At 38.7% G+C, this 19,393-nt stretch overlaps 1 non-coding gene across 1 annotated transcript; it reads right to left on the bottom strand.

The window, feature by feature from the left end:
• Positions 1-18,409: 18,409 nt before the first annotated feature.
• On the bottom strand, positions 18,410-18,528 carry LOC115802228 (small nucleolar RNA SNORA57). Its single transcript, XR_004022646.1, has one exon. It is a non-coding gene; the product is annotated as a small nucleolar RNA SNORA57 (small nucleolar RNA).
• Between the last annotated feature and the right edge of the window lie 865 nt (positions 18,529-19,393).

Here is a 19,393-nt window from a genome sequence, read left to right as displayed (position 1 = left end):
TTTCTCCAGTGATTTCTGGAAAATAAAATCCATTGGGTCCGTAGCAGTCTCATCTCCTTCAGTGGTTTTTCAGGCTGTATTCCTTGGAGCCCTGAAATTTTGGGAAAGTGCTTGGAGTTTATTTTGGGGAGTGGAGGAAGGAGAGTATGGTTTTTCCTTTCCTGCTTCAGTTTAGAGCAGCCCTACTTTTATCTGTTTTAGAAACTGAAGTGCTGGGTAAGATCTCACTTGCAAAGAGGATTCTTTGGCTTTAAAATGTTCAAAATCCTTTTTTCTTTTCCCAAGGTAATGACTATTGCTAAACGTAGAGCTAAAACACCCCTTTTGCTATCAATTCCTTCTGCATCTGAATTGGCTCATCAGTCAGAACAGTCCAGTTATGTGTGTATAGTCTGTTGTCTAGATATGTTTCTAGGCTTTTATAGCCTAGCTTGTGAAACTAATTACAGTTACAATATAGTTCCAAAGGAAAATTCATTCTGAATTTCAAGAGATAGTATAGTAGCTAAGAGTGTAGGTTCTGGGGTCAGATCACGTGGTTTAGAATTCCAGCTTGTCTCACATCCTGTGTGGCTTTGGAAAAGTTTCTTAACTTCTCTGTGCTTCACTGTTCCATCTGTTAAAAGGCGTAAAAGTGTCCCAGCTACATTATAAGGTTTTGAGAGTATTAAATGAAATTATCATGTACTGTATCTAGCAAAATGCCTGGCACATTGTAAGTGTAATTGTCCTTAAATTGTAATTGTCCTTAAATTATCATTGGCAATATCAATTGACATCAGTTATAAATCATTGCAGTAACTCATCCAAAAGCTGCCCATGACTGCACACCACTGTTTATGCCTGAAAAATTATCTAGAGTACCTTAGTTTTATGAGGGCTTGACATGAAGTGGGTCCTCAATAAAAGCTGACTGAAAATGTAGTTGGAGCTTTCTTGCCTTTCCATTTATGGGGTATATGAATCTATTGTTGGGTCATATATGTTAAATCAACTTGCACTTGAATTATTTTTATTTGATTCCTTTAATCTTAAAAGAAGGCATATCAAAATATTTCAATAATAGAAAGTTTGAATTTTACCTTAAAATTAAATATATCCTGGAAATTGTGGGACATGAAAACAATCAGTATTTTTGAAAATGATAAAGTCTCAAAATAACATACCTGAATATAAATATTTAAAATTATTTTAAGATTTTAATAGTAGTGTGGTCATAATATATAGATTTTAATATTGCTATAGCATTTCTAATTCATAGGAATAAAAAACAGACTCATGATCTTGACAGATATATTAGCTAGGCTTATTCAGAAGGCTTACATACACTCCTGCCTTCCAAAGGCAGGAAATGCTGTGCTTGAATACCCTATTCCTTAAAATGATTCTTTTTTTGTTATATTTTCTTTAAAAAAATCCAAAGTGTTTGTGTTTTATCTGGTTTATTTAGGTACCCAAGATGAAAGATGAAGTTACATGAATTATTTAAGAATTGATTTGACTGGCAGAGAATATGTGTCACTGAAGCTCTGTGTATGAGAAATACTCTAGCAGATGTTTCTGGGAGGAGATTACCTTTTGTTTATATCAAACTTATAAATATGCCTCAAACGATTAAAAACTAACCTTGCCAATTAAATCCCATGTATTTCTAGCTTGTTTGTCATGAAAATAAGCTGGGAAGTGAGGAGATGGTTTTATGGAAGAAACTTTCCCATTGAAAATGATGCTTTTGGTTTATGATTCATTTGGATGAATGAATTCTTGGCTTCCTGGTCAGGCACTCCTTCTAGGTCTTTTCTTGTAATGCTCTGATAGCATCTCTGGGTCTTTGATGATATTTTTGCCTTCCCAATTCATTTGGCAAAAAGCCATTTGAAAACCTTACCCACTTCAGGCAATATGCACACTTGGAAAGCAACCTAAGTAAACACAATGGAATATTTTGCATTGGGGTAGTTCAACTAGATTCTCCTAGAAATGCGGTATCTCCTTGCTAAACCTGTGGCTTTAACAGTTTATTTTAAAAATCCATTTATTCTTTGTTTTTCTTCTCAGGCCAAGAAGAAAGCAGTCTTACTTCTCTTTGTTGATGAAATAGATTCTGTCATAGGTTTTTATTCTAATCCTTAGCCTGTCAAGACGTTTAAAAAAGTATCTTGAGCTATTTGAACATTTATTTGTGGTAATCAGTATGTAAAATAAAATATTTTGTATACAGAAATGACACATCCGAAAGAATATTATTTATTGTGTCCAAATTTGAGACATAAATTTCCATGTGTGATTCCATGAGTGAGGATCTCTATAATTTATCACTCACTCATTTAACCATGAAACACATTTGCTTGAATTGTGGCTTTCAGCTTTTCTTCTGTTTCCTTCTCTTCCAGTCTTACTATTTTCTGCTGTACATTTCTCTTTGTTTTTTTTTGGGGTGGGGGTTTGTGATTTTAATTTTACAACAGCTTTATTGAGATATATTTTCATACCATAACATTTGCCCTTATAAAGTGTACAATTCAGTGGTTTTTAATAGAGTTGTGCAATCATCACCATCTAATTTTAGAATATTTTCGCAATCCCATAAAAACACTCCACACCCATTAGCAGAAAATCTCTATTTCCCCCTCCACTAGTCTCTGACAACCACTAAACTATTTTCTGCTTCTGTGGATTTGACTATTCTGGACATTTCATATAAATGGAATCATATGATATGTGACCTTTTTTGACTGGCTTCTTTCACTTAGCATAATCCGTGTTGTAGCTTGCATCAGTACTTCATTCTTTTTTAAATTGCAGAATAATAGTCTGTTATTTGGATATATCACATTTGATTTATCCATCAGCTGATGGACATTTGGGTCCATCAACTATTTTTTTAGCTATTATGAATAAGGCTGATACAAATATTTGTGTACATGTTTTTATGCGGACATATGCTTTACATTTTCTTGGGTATAAATCTAGAAGTCATTTCATAACCTTTGTTAAACTTTAATTAATTAAATTAATTCTTAAATAAAATGTTTTTACATTTAATTCACATTTTCAGTTTTTTTATGAATCACTTGTTTATTCACATAGTGGTGCTTGCCTTTTGTTGATTTCTAATAACTCTTTATATATTCCACATATAATTGTCAAATTGTTGATTTTTAATAATTATTTTTAATTTAAACTTTACCAAAGCTACACATAGCTTAAAAATCTACAAGTGTTATTATGAAATAATTACCAGCACCCATCTCCATTCTTTCTTCCCAGTGATAATCACTTTTAATTCTTTTAGCTCTTTCTTTCAGTATTTACCTCAATATTTCTAAGCCACATGCCTATACTGTCATTCTTGATATTTCAGTTTTATATGTGATATATTCACTTCCTACAGTAGTTCTTATCGCATTCTCGACCCTTCTCCCCATACCACCTTTCCTTTCAGCCTGTAAAGTACTTACCAATATATTATAATTTTTTATATTAATATTTAATAAATTACTATGTAAATATAATTTGCTGCTGTTATGTAGCATATGAACATATTTATTTCTTATTCAACTTTTTGTTTTGGTTGTCATTAAAAAATCATGACTTTCTGTTCAGTTTTTAATGTAATTTATTGCTAATTCTAACTCTGCCAGAGTGAAGAATAATAAATAACATCAAACATAGTAGATTTTCGATTCTGTTTATGTTTTTGTAGCCATCTCTTTTGCATTTGTCTTAATGGTTGCTTTCTATGCTTGGTGCACAGCTGGAATCTTCCTTTACCATCATCCTAGGGTTTTTTTTTTAGACTTTTCCTGTATTGGCACTGGGTCTTCCAAGAACTAAATGCCAAGATGGGGTTAAATAAGCAATAATTTGGGGCTTCCCTGGTGGCGCAGTGGTTGAGAATCTGCCTGCTAATGCAGGGGACACAGGTTCGTGTCCTGGTCTGGGAGGACCCCACATGCCGCGGAGCGACTAGGCCCGTGAGCCACAACTACTGAGCCTGTGCATCTGAAGCCTGTGCTCCGCAACGAGAGGCCGCCATAGTGAGAGGCCCGCGCACTGCGATGAAGAGTGGCCCCCACTTGCCACAACTAGAGAAAGCCCTCACACAGAAATGAAGACCCAACACAGCCTAAAATAAATAAATAAATAAGCAATAATTTATTAATGAAATGCCTGTGAGCAAAAACAGAGAGGGAACTGGGAGAGGCTGAGGAAATCCATCAAAACAGAAGACAAGTTTGACCCTCAGGGAAGGATGGGTAGATGGAAGGAAGGTTAAACCAGCCTTCAAGTGGCCCATCAGAAGAGTCCTGTGTCTCCCAGGAATAAGCCTGCCTTAGTAATGGAGTCATTCACTGGGACCACTGCATGGAAAGTGTGGGCTGGGCTGGATTTCCGAGCACAGCACCTAGGGCCCTTGGTTAATATCCTCCTATAGTTGGAGGGCTGTCAGGTGCATTCTCATGGCCACCATAGCCACCTGTTTCTTAGATTTAATATCTTTTTTTCTTTCGTTTACTCCTTTGTTTTAGTAGATCATATACTCTAGTAGCTTAAGATCATGGTACACTCATATCCTGTGCAATATTCCTTAATATTTGGTTTATTCCCCTTTTCTCAGTATATATTCACTGAAATGGTCCCTTTAGGCAAGGACTGAGGGAATCTTCACAGTATATTTACAGTATATTTGTTGAATGTATTGCAGGGTCCTTCTTCCTGGGGGCCTGGCCGTCTTTTCACTCAGTGGTTCCAGATCTGAAAATTGGCTCAGGTCTGGGAACTGAGCAAGGCATTGTGACTTTTTATTGGGACCACTGTCCTCAGCCTCCTGCTCCTGCATTCTTACCCCTAGTTGAAGATGTTAAGTAGTACCCTTGAAGGGTGCCTGGATATTTTGTCCTTAGGAACTCCAAATTTCTATTAATTCTCTGTCTGCCAGTTAAGTTCTCTCAGCTGCCTCTTTAACCTTGCTGGTTTCATGGTAACTGTGGTCCCCTGACTTCTGACAGTTAAGTGCTGCTACCTGGTTTCTCTTACTTTGGGGGCTCATCATGTCCATCACTATTAATGAGCCCTGCTCTGTGACATCCTCTTCTACATTTAGGCCTGGACTACAGAGGAGAACTGGCGTTGAAGTTCTTAGTGATAGCACCTGCCTCTGTAAGAGCTAGTACTCACCCCTTGTAAGACCCTACTGAGGCCTCTCCACCACAAAGCAATGAATATGCCTCAGAGTTGTCCCCACTTCCTCTTCTGGCGGCCAGGCAGATAACTCTTACAAAATCCCAGCACAATATTTCTAGGGAAGTGCTAGGCCTGAAGGATCTGCCAGAAGAATCTGTCTGGTGAGAGAGGGACCAGCATCACTAAGAACTTCAGTGCTGGTTCCCCTCTGTAGTCTGGGGCTGATGGTAAGAGAATAGGCACAGAGCTGGGTGTCTGTTGAGCCTCAATACTGGGGGACATCCACCCAGATGTCCCCCATCCCATGTTTGACTAAATGCTCTGATACCTTAGTGTAACATAGCATTTAATCACCTCTGCAGCTCCCCATTCTACATATTAAGTCCTGTGATTGCTCCTTAGCTGTGTCCTCTTCCACTGCAGGAAGAGAAGGACCTCTTTGAAAGAAGTACCACAGCAAGCACACGTTGGGTCTCACACATAGCCTTTAACTGTTTGCCAGCTGCCCTCAGTTTCGCATTAACCCTCTGAAGGGCTTCCATTCACTTAGTAAAAACTAGTCACTGTCCTGGCAGGTATGGTCCCTCCTGTGCCTTTTAAAGGCCTGAATTATTGCATTGGTAAGCCTGTTTTTCTCCACTGGGTATGTTTCCCCAGGCCATTATCTGTGAAATATTCAGCAGTTAAGCCACCATCTTGTGCCAGGGATGATCTGCGGCCAACATTCCACTCAGGTTGGGGTTTTCCTTGCCAGCCAGTGAGTGATCTGGCCTTCCCTCTACAGGCTGCTTTCTTGGACCATTTCTCAGTACCAACTATTCAGTTCAGTTCCTCTGAGAAGCAGATACCATGATGGAATTGGAGACGTACGAGATTTATTAGGAGGAAACACCTGTGAAGGCTAATGTGGGGTAAGAGCAGGGGTTAGCTAGGAAAGTTTTGATACTATGATGTGGAAAGAAGGAAGGAAGAAGCAGCTTTAAGAAAGTCTTGCCCACGCTAATGAGTCACTTGTCAGCAAAGACTGTCCACTGGACGAGTCCCCATTGGGCCAGAACAGTCCTCTTTTAGTCCACTCACTACTCAGTCACAGGGAAGAGCCTGGGGGAGTGAGGCATTGGTTTGAACACTGTGGGGATGCTGAAGCCACCCCAGGTAGAGGCTTCAGCCAATATCCTCCCTAGGTCAAAGGTGTCAACTTAAAGAAAAACGAAGTTGTGAGTTAAGTTTAATTCAGGGATCTTACTGAGAACTATAGCCCGGGAAACAGCCTCTCAGTAGGTCTCAGAGGTAGGGGAGGAGCCAGTTAGTATACGCATGAATTTTTTGGCTGGAAAGTACATGTAGTCATGCGTGCATCTTGATAAAACATTACTGCTATTCACAAATACAGACGTCTCAAGTTAATGATTTTAGTGCTTTTCTACTGTAGGACGATGCAAGAATCTGGGGTCATTGAAATTCTCCCTTAGATATGCACCTTAACTATCTAGGGGTCCAAATATCCAAAGCACAGAACTTTCATCTTGATTTTCCCATCCTGAATTCCCCTCAGGGTGCACTGTTGCTGTGTTGCATCTTAACCCTTTGTATGATGATGAGCGGCAGTCTTTGTTCTTTTTACTTACAAAGGGAAATCTAAACACTGCACACCCATGATTGTCATTTCTATCCTTCCCCCACTGATCTGCAATGCCTGCTTTGTCATAAATCAGGTCTCTTTGTTTGCATGGGTTTATTTTGGGGCTCTCTATTCTGTTACACTGATTTTATATGTATCCCTGTGCCAATACCATATTGTCTTAATTATAAGAACTTTCTATTACGTCTTGTTATTTGTAAAGCAAGTATCTCCATGTTATTCTACTTATACAGGTGTATCTGAGCTATTCTTATTCCTTTCCTCATTCACATAAATTTCCCGATCAGCTTGTCAAGTTCCAGAAACAGCCCTTTAGTGTTTTGACTGGAATTGCATCGAATATTTAAGATCATTGGGAAGAACTGACATCTGTATGGTAGTGTGTTTTCAAATCCAATGACATGGTATATCCTTCTGTTTATTTCTTTTTAAATGTCTTTCAATATTATACATATATATTTTTCCAGAAAAGGCTTGCATATCTTTTTATTTGTTTGTTTGTTTGTTTGTTTGTTTGTTTTGCGGTACGCGGGCCTCTCACTGTTGTGGCCTCTCCCGTTGCAGAGCACAGGCTCCGGACGCACAGGCTCAGTGGCCATGGCTCATGGGCCCAGCCGCTCCGCGGCATGTGGGATCTTCCCAGACCGGGACACAAACCCGTGTCCCCTGCATTGGCAGGTGGACTCTCAACCACTGCGCCACCAGGGAAGCCCCATTGCATATCTTTTTAAAGAGTCATCATTGGTACTTTAAATTTTTGTCGTTGTTGTAAATGGCATCTTTTCTTCAAAAAAGTTATATTTTCTGTTTCTTGCTGGAGTATAGTCATGCCTTTCAGAATTGTCCTACTTTGAGGCAAAGAGGCCTGGCCTTTATATCCCACATCTACCAGTTACTGGCTAAGGGCTGCCCTCAGGGACTGGGTGTGACCCTATGTGAGGAGTCTCTTGGCCTGAGGCCATTGTCTGGAGAATGACTCAAATGAGAGCTGCCAGCTGTCGACACTCCCACCAGCTAGGAAATACTACTTAGGCCTGAAGGGGGAGTCTCAGCCGAGTATCAGAGCAACTATTAAATGTCCTTTAACAGATTGAAGAGCTCTCTTTTATACTCTTAGTTTTGTTAAATGCTCCTGCTTTTGCAAAAGGAGAGGAGGTGCCTACCTGTACGGTGTGGGGAATTGGATGTGGGCTCCGGACGTGCAGGCTCAGCGGCCATGGCTCACTGGCCTAGCCGCATCCGCGGCTTGTGGGATCCTCCCGGACCGGGGCACGAACCCGTGTCCCCTGCATTGGCAGGCGGACTGTCAACCACTGCGCCACCAGGGAAGCCCTGACTGCTTCTTAAACAGACTTTCAACTCATCCTGCATCCGCCTCACCTTTACCCCAGGTAACCCGAGCTTTTTCTGTGGTTTTGCAGGACAGACTGGCTTGCTCTTAGGCTTCTCCCACTGCAGCATAGGTTTTAGCTTTCTTTGGTCATCCAAGTCAGTTACCACTTGACTACCTGCTTTCTGACCTTCAAAGGTCTGATGCTGTTTTCTCCCCTGGTCTCTCTCTTTTTTATCCCTTAATTGTCATCTAAGTTGGGTTCAGAAAGGAACAGAGGTAAATTGTGTGTTCAATTGTTCTTGCCTGGAAGCTCTCTCAGTATCTGGATTTGGAGATTTATGAAACAAAGGTAAAGTGGGCGGAGTTTGACATAGGCTGTTTCTCAAGAAGGCCCGAATTACCCCTTCTTTCTTCTTCATCTTTGCTTGCCTAACCCACCCTTCAGGTCTCAAAGTAGTAGTCACATTCTCCAGGATGCCTGCCTTCACAGCCCAAGTTTGGGTTAGATACTCCTTCTATGTGATTGCAGTATAAACTTTGTTCCTCTTATTGTAGCATTTATCACACTTTGTGCTAAATCCTTGTTTACCAGCTTTTAACATCTCATAGGCTACACATTTATTGACGGGGATTGTATTTGATCTCTATTGGAGTCCCCAGTCCCAAGCACAGAGGTGATTTAAGAGGTATTCAACAGAGTTGTACTGAGTGAATATATATTGATACATAAATAAATCACACAGCTTTGAGTTGATTTCCAATAAATGCAGTAACTTACAAAGCTCTCACTTTTCTGTAGATAAATATTTTTTCTTTTTTTATTTGCTGGACTCTAGAAACCAAAAAGGCAATACTAGTTTTATTTTGACGGTCATTAGACTCATAGATGTTAATGTCTTAACCAATGCCATTTTAAAGGTACTTGAGTTTATCACTAATATGGGTTAGGAGTAGATGATGTGTAAAGTTCTGTCTCTCTTTCTCTTAAGTTCTTTAAATGTTTACTACTCAAGCTTCTAATTTTAGTATCTAGGCATTATAAAAATCTCTAGAAGAAAGGCATTATGACAGCTACTACATAAGCAATAAAGTATGAGGATAAAATATTAAAAATGGAGAAGAGATTTAAAAAATATTTTAAGTGTTTAATAAGTATTTTTTGGCTCATAACCCAACTTTTAGGAAATATAAGCAATAACAATCATTAAGGCAACCCTTCAATATTGTAGTTTTGCTTACATAGTTTACCACTCTGTAGTACAATACTAATAGTGCTTTACTATACTTTGTTTTCAAAAGCACCAACTACAGAACAAAAGTCATTCTAATGTAATCTTTTCAAGGAAGTCCTTGGAGAGTTTATTTCATTGATGCTCATATACAGGAAGAAATAAAGCAAGTTTATGATTAGTCACTCCTCTTCTGATTCTGAAGCTACAGGAGCCCCTTTCAGGAATATTTGTTTAAAGAATGCCCTGGAAGTTGCTTTTGTGACAAGCAAACTCAGTCTCCAATGTGGAAGAACTGTTATAGGATCTATAATTCAGCTTCATCGGAACTCTGGAAAGGCAGATTTTAAGGGGCATTCTTTAGCCTCTCATGTGTACACTTTTATCAAAGAAGACATTCTCATTTGCTCTTAATTTTTTGGCTTATCTGATAAAAAAATAAATGTACAAAGTAGATAGTGTGAAAAATATAGTGTGAAAAATATACTACTGAGAAACCACCACTGCTAATATTCTGTTGAATAGATTTCCTGGTTTTTCTTTCTCTATATAAAACAATATATTAACATAAAACAAGTGTTGTCAGAAATCACTGATCTTCACACTAGGTTGCAAGTTATCAGTGAGTGAAGATATTTTATTGGTTGTAACCAGCATTGTTTTGTTTTTTTAATTGAGATATAATTGACATATAGCATTGTATTAGTTTTAGGTGTACAAAATAATGTATATATTGCAAAATGATTACCACAATAAATTTAGTTAACTTCCAAGCAACTGTTAAATTCCTCAAAAAATAAAAAGTAGAACTACCAAACAATCTGGCAATTCTACTTCTGGGTATTTATGTGAAGGAAATGAAATCACTATCTCAAAAAAACATCTGCGCCTGCATGTTCACTGCAGCATTATTTACAATAGCCAAGACATGAAAACAACCAGCACCCGATTTTAAAGGGTAAAAGCTACTGGCATTCACTGTGATAGAAAGCCCATTGTCTCCTAACCACTAGAGGGCAGTATATTACATTAGTTTAAAAAAAAAATCTCAGTACAACTTAATACAACTCGACCTAGTTTTACAACTGATTATGATAAACATAAAATTACACGTAATTTTATGTTGGACTGTTAGTTTAATGGTATGTGAGGACCTATTACATGGCATACACTGAGTTAGGGATATACTGATGAATAAGACATGTTCTATAATTTAGTAAGAAGACAAGGGTGATAACACAAGGCAGTCAGTTATTCACTTCGGTTTGGCTTGTGTCTGCCTTTCCAGCCTCATATCCTGCCACTCCCCAGCTTTCAAGCTGAGCTGTGGTCATGCTGACTACTCCTAATTGTCTTGCACATGCTGTTCTCTCTTCCTGGGATATTGTTTGTGCTTCTCTCTGCCTGGTGAACCCCAATTTACACCTCAAACTCCAAAATCCTGACTTTCCCAGGCAAAGTTAAGTGCAAGCATGTGCTTTCTCCATTCCACTCCTTTGGAACCAAGTCTAGTCCTCTTAGAGTTGATGACTTATGTCTCTTTTCCCTAGGAAACTGAGCTGCTGGAAGGCAAGGGATGTGTTGTTCATTTTTGTTTCTCTTGCTGTGGTTGTGCCTATCACATAGACAGTGCTTAAAATGCATATTTAATAAATGAGCAAATAAAAGTGCTATGAATAGATGCTGTAATGAGATAATTTCCTCTATAGTCTCTCCATTGATCCTTCTACGCTCTCCTTCTGTACATGCCACTAAAAAGCATCTAAACGAAAGACAGGATGCTTTGACTTTCTGATGGTGAGGGAGAGTCAGGCTTTGCCAATAAGAAAAGGAAAGGGTAATGAATTTTGGAGGATAAGTTAGTTTTCCCTGATATTTCCCCCATGACACCTTGGGGAATGATCTTCACTTTAGCAATACACAGCTGAGACTAAATAATCTTTGTTCTTCTGTCCCTATCTTACAGTAGCCAAGTAGGCAAAGTGGTTATGTTTGTCATTTGGCTAGCAGTTAACAACCCTGACACCTTTAGCATTAAGAAGACAGGATGCCTAGTACATTCCATTGTGATCTACAAAAGCTAAAGAAATCAGTCAAGTTTCAACATGCCCCAAGTACTCATGTGGCAAATTAAACAATTCTCCATCCAAGTGGTGTGCGTAGTTTTTTATAAAAGTTTTTGTTATATGTTCACTTTAGATATGCTTGCAAAAAAATTAAAACGTATTTTGAGCTTGTTTTAAATCTTATAGATATGCCCATACTCATAGTCATCTAGGAAATTCTGCTCTGTAAAGAGACCTGGTTGTACATTACAAGGGTTAAGTAAGGTCTAAAATCAAATAGACTTTGGTTTGAGTCCTGGGTATGTCTTTTTCTGGCTTTGTGACCTTGGGCACATTACTCAACCTCACTTCACTTCAGTTCCCTCATTTGAAATATGGACACAGCAACAGTACTTCCCTCACTGGGTTGCTAGGAGGATTAGATGAGGTCCTGCATGTAAAGAGCTTTGCACAAGATTTGGCATATTGTGAGCTTTCAATAAATGTTAGCTATCATTACTAGATAAAGATCTTTACTGCAAGATAAAAGCATTTTTTTCTTGGCGTGTAGACTTTTCTTTTTCTTTCAAATAACCAGCACTTAATGGATTTTTCCCCCCACTATGGCTGTAAGAAGTTTATTCTTGCCATTTTGATAAGACATATGGCATAAGTAGATGGGGGCTTGAGAGCATGAGGACCTTGGTGAAGGTAAAGTGAAGCCCCTGCTGTGGGATGCAATAGCCTGGGCTGGTGGGGATCAGACTCCATGGACCTCAAAAAGTCTCTCACAGGGCTTCCCTGGTGGCGCAGCGGTTGGGAGTCCGCCTGCTGATGCAGGGGACGCTGGTTCGTGCCCCGGTCCGGGAGGGTCCCGCATGCCGCGGAGCGGCTGGGCCCGTGAGCCATGGCCGCTGGGCCTGCACTTCCGGAGCCTGTGCTCCGCGGCGGGAGGGGCCGCAGCGGTGAGAGGCCCGCGTACCGGAAAAAAAAAAAAAAGTCTCTCACAGTATTTCCCATCCAAAGAATTCTTACCTTTGTTGCCCCTGCAGATGCAGTGGGGAATACAGCCTTGTTATTAAGCACCTTGAGGGTCTTCTACTACTTTGGCAAGAGTGAGATTTTTCTTCTACAGGGTCAGTGATGTTGGGCTTGTAATATGGCTTTCAAACAGATTATCTAAATGATCAGTTCCTATGGGTAGGAATGTTACTCTGTATAATCCATATCCAAATGGCATACATACGTGATTAATATATTTTTAAGCAAGCTATTAAACATATGTTTTACTACTGTTTTATATAATTATAGTGACATTTGTTCTGAACCAAAAATTGGGATGTATGGTACAACAAAAATTTTTAAACGTTTTAAGAGTTTAAAACATTTTAACTTTTAATTTTGAGATCATTTTAGACTTACAGAAAAGTGGTCATGACAGTACAGAGAGTTCCTACATACCCATTACTCAGCTTTCCCTAATGTTAACATCTCATATCACCATGGTAGAATTGTTAAAACTTAGAAACAAACGTTTGTAAAATACTATTAACTAAACCACAGATTTTATTAGGATTTCAACAGTTTTTTCCGTTAATGTCCTTATTCTGTTTCAGGGTCCAACCCAAGATAATAATGTTACATTTTGTTCTGTCCTTTAGTCTCTTCTAATCTGTCACAGTTCCTTTGTTTTTCCTTTCCTTTCACGACCTTGATAATTTTGTAAAGTATTGGTCAGGCATTTTGCAGAATGTCCTCAATTTGTCTGAGTTTGTGTGATGTATTTCTCCAGATTATTGAGTTTATAGATTTTGGGGAAGGGTGCCACAGAAGTAATGTACCCTTCTCAGTGTGCTATATTAGGGGGTACAACATACTGACATATTCTCTTACTAGTAATTTTAATCTTCATCAAGTGGTTCAAGTGATAGCAGCCAGGGTCTCCTTTCCTATAAGATTACTTTTTTCCCTTTGAGATGAATAAATACTTTGGTGAGATACTTTGAGGCTATGTAAATATTCTGCTTCTCCTTAAACTTTCCAGCTGATTTTAGCCTTCATTTGTGGATCTTGCTTGTAACAATTTTCTAATGGTGATTTTTCTGTTTCTCTCATTTCTTCTCCATTTATTAATTGGAATTCTTTTGTAAAGAAGAGTTGTTTCTTCCCTCTCATCTATTTATTCAATCATTTATGTCAGTATGGACTTACAGATATTTGTCTTATTCTTTGGGTTATAATACAATATTATCATTATTTTTTTGTCAAATTGTTCCAGTTTTGGCTACTGGAAGCACTTTTAGGTTAGTTCCTGTGTCCTTTTAAAATACTTCCATTTTTATTTACTCCAGGCCTATCTTGTATTTTCCCTGTACCAGTTCTAGAATCAATTACTTCCCCCAAAGCCCTGGTTCCTTCTATTAGAGAATAGTTTTTTCGTTTTCTTTCTTTTTTTTTTTTTTTTTGCGGTACGCAGGCCTCTCACTGTTGTGGCCTCCCCCATTGCGGAGCACAGGCTCCGGACGCGGAGGCCCAGCGGCCATGGCTCACCGGCCCAGCCGCTCCGCGGCATGTGGGATCTTCCCAGACCGGGGCACGAACCCATGTCCTCTGCATCGGCAGGCGGACTCCCAACCACTGTGCCGCCAGGGGAGCCCAGAGAATAGTTTTTAGAAACCAAGATCTGAGTGTCAGTTTCTCTAAGCAGAAAGAGCAAGGAAATATGCATATGTGTGCTGACCGATGTACACATACATATCTATATTTTTGTATCCATCTATCTGTATATATATTTTAAAACAGCATGAATTCATGCTGACTCTGACTCCCACCCAGCACCAGAGGTTTTATTCTAGCTTTCCCCTTTTCTGGAAAAGGCAAAACCATAAGAACAAAAAATGGGTCAGCGGTTGCTCAAGGCTGTACAAGGGAAATTTTGGCTTGACAAATCTTCATGGTTCAGCGGTGGTAGATACACAACTCTCCGCGTTTGTCAACATTCATAGAATTGTAAACCATAAAAAGTGAATTTTACTGTGTGCACATTAGAAAAAACTTCAGCCAGAACATTGTAAGAACTCAACATGGAATGCAGATCATGACGAATAAATCTAACTATTAAAATTAACGACATAGCCACACTGAAGGGCATGGGGAAGAAAGGAGCTGACCTACAAAACTTTGGAAAACAGTATATTGAGTGAATCAGTAAGACTAAAGTCAAAAGGAATGGTATAAACACTGAACTTTAGTTGGTAAATTTGTTTCTCATAGGTATATGGGTTAGCAGTTATGAAACTACTTTTCATTGTGTACCAGGGTTAAACAAATTAATGCACTCATTGTGGATAATGAGAGCCAGGTTTCTTAATGCCAACGAAAGAAGAAAGAAATAAACATTTTTGAATAAATAAAAGTTTTGGAATTTTTATATAAAATGTTTATAGAGATATAAAAACTGTCATACTTAGTTACACATTTAAAGAATTTTTTTAATTGAAAAGGATAAAATTACATGAAATTGAGAAAATCTGGTACATGTTACAAGCTATTAAAATATATGCAAGTGTGTGTGTATTTATGTATGTATACAATGTAGTTTTCTCTAAAAGCATCAATATTTGTAGGAACACAGGCATTGCCATTCTGACTCAAACTAATGAGGTTTTGTTCTTATTAGAAACAAAAATTTACCTCTATGTTTCTTGAATTGAGTGGTGTTGGTGTATTTTATTGCCAATGTGATTTATCTATTTTTAAAATTTTTACTGGAGTATAGTTGATTTATAATATTGTGTTAGTTTCTGCTGTATAGCAAAACGAATCAGTTATACATATACATATATCACTCTTCTTTAGATTCTTTTCCCATAGAGGTCATCACAGAGTATTGAGTAGAGTTCCCTGTGCTGTACAGTAGTTCCTTATTAGTTATCTATTTTATATATAATAGCATGTATATGTCAATCCCAATCTCCCAATTTATCCCTCCCCCGCTTTCCCCTCTGGTAACCACAAGATTGCTTCTACATCTGTGACTCTATTTCTGTTTTGTAAATAAGTTCATTTGTACCATTTTTTTAGATTCCACATATAAGTGATATCATATATTTGTCTTTCTCTGTCTGACTTTTAGCTTTGCTCAGTATGACAATCTCTAGGTCCATCCATGTTGCTGCAAATAGCATTTTCATTCTTTTTTATGGCTGAGTAATATTCCATTTTGTGTGTGTGTGTGTGTGTGTGTGTGTGTGTGTGTGTGTATATACACCACATCTTCTTTATCTATTCTTCTGTTGATGGACATTAAGGTTGCTTTTATGTCCTGGCTATTGTAAGTAGTGTTGAAATGAACATTGGGGTGCATGTATATATATATATATATTTTAAATATCTTTGAGTATATTTGCTTTACAATGGTGTGTTAGTTTCTGCTTTATAACAAAGTGAATCAGCTATACATATACATGTATCCCCATATCTCCTCCCTCTTGTATCTCCCTCCCACCCTCCCTACCCCACCCCTCTAGGTGGTCAAGCATGTATCTTTTTGAATTATGATTTTCTCCAGGAATGGGATTGCTGGATCATTTGGTAGTTCTATTTTTAGTTTTTTAAGGAACCTCCATACTGTTCTCCATAATGGCTGTACCAATTTACATTCTCACCAACAGTGTAGGAGGGTCCCATTTTCTCCAAACTCTCTCCAGCATTTATTGTTTGTAGATTTTTTGATGATGGCCATTCTGACCAGTGTGAGGTGATACCTCATTGTAGTTTTGATTTGCATTTCTCTAATAATTAGTGATGTTGAGCATCTCTTCATGTGCTTTGCCAACATGGATTTAAAATGAGGTTATGGTAATCCTCTTTGATGCCAATTTTATTTTAATATTACATATATATACTTCAGTATGATTTTATTTATATAAATGCCCAAAATGGACTAATTAAATCTCTGGTGACAGAAGTCAGAATAGCAATTATTTTTGAGGGGTAATGTGTAATACTTCTGGGGTGCTAGTAATGTTCCATATCTTAATCTAGGTGGTGGTTACTTCATAAAATTTTATGAAGATATATATGATATATACATGATTTGTTCCCCCTTTATATATGTGTTATATTTTAATTAAAACATTTGCTTAAAATATTTCCAGACTCATGCTTGGACAGTTCAAATATCCAAATGTGTTTCCATGCTATTGTAAGCAAGTGATCCTCTCTGACAGTGATTTTAGATAAACCTGTCTAAATTTCTCTTATCAGTTATTAGAAGCTCTGCCTCCTACAAGTGTGTCTAAATTTTCTTTTGATTATTTTTTTCAAATCCCTTTATTTATTTAAATTTATTTATTTATTTGGCTGCATTGGGTCTTCTTTGCTGCATGCAGGCTTTCTCTAGTTGTGGCGAGCAGGGGCTACTCTTCATTGCGGTGTGTAGGCTTCTCATTGCGGTGGCTTCTCTTGTGGAGCATGGGCTCTAGACACGCAGGCTTCAGTAGTTACAGCATGCAGGCTCAGTAGTTGTGGTTTGTGGGCTCTAGTGCACAGGCTCAGTAGTTGTGGTGCACAGGCTTAATTGCTCCACAGCATGTGGGATCTTCCTGGACCAGGGATCACAGCTGTGTCCCCTGCACTGGCAGGTGGATTCTTAACCACTGCACCACTAAGGAAGTCCCTCTTTTTTCGTTTTATAATTTTTTTTCTATTTCTTTAATTAATTAATTTATTTATTTAAAAATTATTTGGCTGTGTTGGGTCTTTGTTGCTGCATGCGGGCTTTCTCTAGTTGCGGTGAGCGGGCTGCTCTTCGATGCGGTGCATGGGCTTCTCATCATGGTGGCTTCTCTTGTTGTGGAGCACGGGCTCTAGGCCTGCGGGCTTCAGTAGTTGCAGCATACAGGCTCAGTAGTTGTGGCACACCGGCTTAGTTGCTCCATGGCATGTGGGATCTTCCCAGACCAGGGCTCAAACCCGTGTCCTCTGCATTGGCAGGCAGATTCTTAACCACTGCGCCACCAGGGAAGCCCGGAAGTCCCTCTTCTGATTTTTTTGATATCCTTTGCCTAAGAGATTACTATATCTTGTAGTGAGTTTTATTAGTTTGTTCATTGAGGAAAGTGATGCTTTCTTTGATTCTTCTAAATTTACTTTCTCAATTCGAAAGAGAATCCTTTTTCCCTAAAACTTAAAACTCAGTGTGATAAGGCATTTTTCTTTCTTACATTATTTAAAAATATATATACTATCACATTCTCACTTAGTCTTCACTTTTGTAGCATGCAAAATGCTATTCTCTTTCACTTTAATTCAAAAGGAACCTCTACTCTTTGTCTTTCTACTTTTCTCACTTTTAATGAACCCACTCTGGATCTAAAATTCTAACATTTATTTTTGGGGGAGTTATGGCCAATACTGCACAGTGATTCTAGTAGTGGACAATGTCATAATGTATTAGTAAAGTACAAATCTTATCCTGCTTTACCAGCTTACTAGTGAGGCTGTTTTGGCCTAGGCTGACTTTGGATTTTAACTATTTTTAACTATCCTTGTTTGTAGAGGCATTCTTTGATGCACAAATGAAAGGAATTAAAGTTAGGGATTATTAAATGTGGAGCTGGTTTGGCATGTAGGATGCTGTTGAATACATCTACAGTAGCATATAAATATAAATCTTTGTCTTTAAAAAAACCCACAAATTTTCATTTGAGATGTTTGGAATACTTCACAAACATCATGGCACACCCATTTGGCCTGCTTACCCCATTGGAATATCATTATTTATTTATTTGTTTGTTTGTTTATTTATTTACTGTAGAACAGCCTTTATAGTTTGCAATGCAATGTGGAAGAGGAGGGGATACCACAACTCTGGCTCCTAGGGCAGCTCCACAGACCTGAAATCAAAGAAGGCGTGAATACCCCAGGAAGGAGCCTGCTGAACCCTGGTTTTGCCCTGCTCCTTGGAGCCCGGTGTCTGGGCACTTGAGGTTAGAACATATGGAATGGAAGACTTCCGTGCCAAAGATGTGACACTGGGAAGGCCAGAGCCCTTTCCCTAGACCTCCATACATTACTGGGACCGAGAGGAATGTCATTTAATAAATGACATCAAAATTCACAAAATTGTATTGATGGCATAAAAAAATGTCTCAAAATAGTTACTAGTAGAGGCATACAACTTTCTATTTTTTAAAATCTAAGCTCTAAATTTACTCTTGCCTTCCTAAATTCTGCTCTTATACACCCCAAATAAGATGGTACAAAATGCTTCTTCTTTCAGTTGGTCATGACCTTGGGTGGGTTTAACTGTCTCTGGATTATGGTAACAGAATAATGATTCACCAAAAACAGTCACATTCTGGGCTTCCCTGGTGGCGCAGTGGTTGAGAGTCCGCCTGCCGATGCAGGGGACACGGGTTCGTGCCCTGGCGTGGGAAGATCCCACATGCTGCGGAGCAGCTGGGCCCGTGAGCCATGGCCGCTGAGGCTGCGTGTCCGGAGCCTGTGCTCTGCAACGGCAGAGGCCACAACAGTGAGAGGCCCACGTACCGCCAAAAAAAAAAAAGGTCACATTCTAATCCCCATAACCCATGACTATGTTATGTAAAATGGTGTATTAGTTTCCTATTGTGATGTAACAAAATACCTCAAACTTAGTGTCTTAAGACAATATAAATTTGTTACTTAGTTATAAAGATCAGAAATCCAAAACGGGTTTCTGTGGGCTAGAATCAAGGTGTTGATAGGACTGTTACTTCTGTAGGCTCTAGGGCAGAATTTGTTTCCTTACCTTTTCTTGCTTTTAGAGGCCACCTGTATCCCTAAGGGTGTGGTCCCCTCCTCCATCTTCAAAACCTGCAGTTTAGCATAATATGCATATCTCTCTCTGACTTTAACACTGACCCTCCTGCCTTCCTCTTTTACTTATCTGGACCCTTATGATTACACTGAA

This window comes from Delphinapterus leucas, chromosome 7, assembly GCF_059928025.1.
Source record: "Delphinapterus leucas isolate spDelLeu-1000000601 "Yukka" chromosome 7, BTC_Dleu_Yukka2, whole genome shotgun sequence".
NCBI classification, from domain to species: domain Eukaryota; kingdom Metazoa; phylum Chordata; class Mammalia; order Artiodactyla; family Monodontidae; genus Delphinapterus; species Delphinapterus leucas.
Note: the sequence above shows the minus strand (reverse complement) of the source record. Positions and strands in the feature narration are given on the sequence as shown.